The sequence below is a fragment of the Mizuhopecten yessoensis genome, unplaced genomic scaffold (genome assembly GCF_002113885.1).
Source record: "Mizuhopecten yessoensis strain PY_sf001 unplaced genomic scaffold, ASM211388v2 hete_36107766, whole genome shotgun sequence".
In the NCBI taxonomy this organism is placed as follows: domain Eukaryota; kingdom Metazoa; phylum Mollusca; class Bivalvia; order Pectinida; family Pectinidae; genus Mizuhopecten; species Mizuhopecten yessoensis.
In genome coordinates this window covers 366-2,790 of record NW_018484025.1, presented here as the reverse complement: position 1 = coordinate 2,790, position 2,425 = coordinate 366, and the positions used below count along the sequence as shown (strand labels likewise).

Here is a 2,425-nt window from a genome sequence, read left to right as displayed (position 1 = left end):
CTGTTCTATTCATTGAACAAGCATACGCTATACATCCGTTATTTGAACTAAATGCTGAATAATATTTGTAATTGAATTTTTTAAAACTGATTCCAAATATGGTAAATATAAGTATTGAGCTGATTTTAGTTAATATTCATAGGCAATATAAATTCCAACTGGAGAAAGGCAAATCAAAAATGAAGCGCAAGCGTGCTTCATTTAATTTCCCTTTTTCCATTTGGTATTCACATTGCCTATATAATGCCAACTGAAAGCAGGTCAATGCTTAAATAAACTGCATGCTGAAGAGAGTTACAGTCCCGAAATTAACGCGTGTTAGGATTATAGGAATACAACTCGGAACAGTATGCAATTCATATTGATACTTTTTTTTTTGACAATAACGTTTTTTAAGCTCAAATTCATCTCAAAATTAGGGATGATTTCCACTAAATGGAACAGTCAACAACCGGTATTGGCCAGCTAACGTTACGATTATGACGTCATAATTGTAATAACGTCATAATGATCACTTATGATCAATTTTATGGTCTCATTAACCATAAATAAATATGGTAGCTTTATATAGTACCAGAGCAAAGAAAATCTGAATATTGTTGCATAAATTGTGACGGACAGCGATCTCGTTTCTAGATATATTTTTTTTCCGGAAAGAGGGGTGGGGCGGACTTGCAAACATAACGTTTACAGTCAAGCTACGCGCAAGAGGAGTTCATGCACATTTTGCTTAATTACGACTACCATTTCTTCAGTATTCGTTGTGTCAAAGTCACCTTTATACATATGAAAAAACAAACAACTATTTTAAAATAGTACAAGTTAGATTAATGCAGTTGTAAATTGTAATATACCAGGATATGGCGGCTCCCTTGAAGTCTGTATGTCCCTGGGCCACGGCGTTCCAAATAGCCACCCTCTCCGCGCAGACACTCATGCCGTATGAGGCATTCTCTACGTTCACCCCTGTTACAACATAATACCGAATACTCATATACAATGGCCTCGATAAAACAATCACTCATTCAAAGAACTGTACCTGGTATATAATCTTGAACTGAACTTAAACATTATGAGTTTCACTTTGAACTTATACACCACAAAACATGTCATTAAATGGCACCAAATTTGGTTTTTGTTTGTTTGTCTAATGACAGCATCTTGGACCAACTGATTTGGGGAGGAGGAATCGTAAATTGAAATTAGGGTCCAGGGATACAGCCCTGATTGTTGGGCCAGAAAGGGTTAATCAGCTGCCGAAAATAGAATCCCAAAGGGCCATAACAGTCACCTGACAGCAGCAGAAGCGGTCAGAAGTTGGTATTAAATGTTACAACACTTAGATAGTGGATGTAAAAGTTAACAGTATTTCGTTTAATGTAAAAATTAAGTTTTTTAATTAAATTAATTTTAATTAAGATTTCCAGTTGTTATAACAGGCCCCATCTTGAGTAAGATTATAATCCCTACCTTAGACTGATTATGACCACAAAATTTCATCAAATTATTACAGACGTTTTTTTAAAATAAATCGACAATGTGTTGGTTTACACACGACGACTGACGAAAGGCGATTATAATAGGTCACGTGAGTGACTCAGGGAACTAAACCGGACATGTGCTTTGTGATACTTTAAATACACAGACTCTCGCACATCTATAAACAAGTATCAAACAAAGCTGAATCGAGTCATTTCGATACATAGATAACAACTAATTGTACATACACTTACAGCGTAGCCGAATCGACCTCAATTTGTGGACAACTCCTACATATTTTACACCTTTGTGTACATGAGGGTGACGGGGTATACATACCGTACTATTCATCGAAACGTCACATGCATGCATAAACACGTTTTGGTTGTGCTACATGAATCTTTTCACAATTTAAATACACAACATTAAGGAATCATTGGACGTAATGGATTTTGACGATTGACCTACCAGTAACGATAGACCCATCAGCACAGAGGACAGAGGCACCGACCCGGAAGTTGCTGTAGGGACAGTATGCTTTGTCCTTGGCTTTGACCGCAGCGGACACCAGTGATTGTATAGTCGTGTCTGGAATATTTAACGACAGATTACTATTATTATCACCTATATATACTACTGTATACCACCTACAGGTAGCATGATAAATTCATTAACATGGGTTGTCACCCAAAATGAAGCTGAAAACGACTTGAGAAGAACTTGAGAATGGATTTTCCCATTTGGGAATGTATTTTCTCAAAAAAACAAAAAAAACGTCTGCTAGCGTCAGATGACGTCACAAACTGGAAAAAGTATGCACACAAACAAAAGTTGATCCATGTAAAAAAACCCACCAAGTACGTCATTAAAAAATCAATATAAAGTTACGAAAAAATATTGTGAGGATAACAACACCATTTCAAGAGTAAATGTGCATATGACAATG

The 2,425-nt window shown here is 36.2% G+C and overlaps 1 long non-coding RNA gene across 1 annotated transcript; it reads right to left on the bottom strand.

The window, feature by feature from the left end:
• Positions 1 to 918: 918 nt before the first annotated feature.
• LOC110444371 lies at positions 919 to 2,062 on the bottom strand. Its single transcript, XR_002462237.1, has 2 exons — positions 1,948 to 2,062; positions 919 to 966 (listed from the first exon to the last, which is right to left on the bottom strand). It is a non-coding gene; the product is annotated as an uncharacterized LOC110444371 (long non-coding RNA).
• Between the last annotated feature and the right edge of the window lie 363 nt (positions 2,063 to 2,425).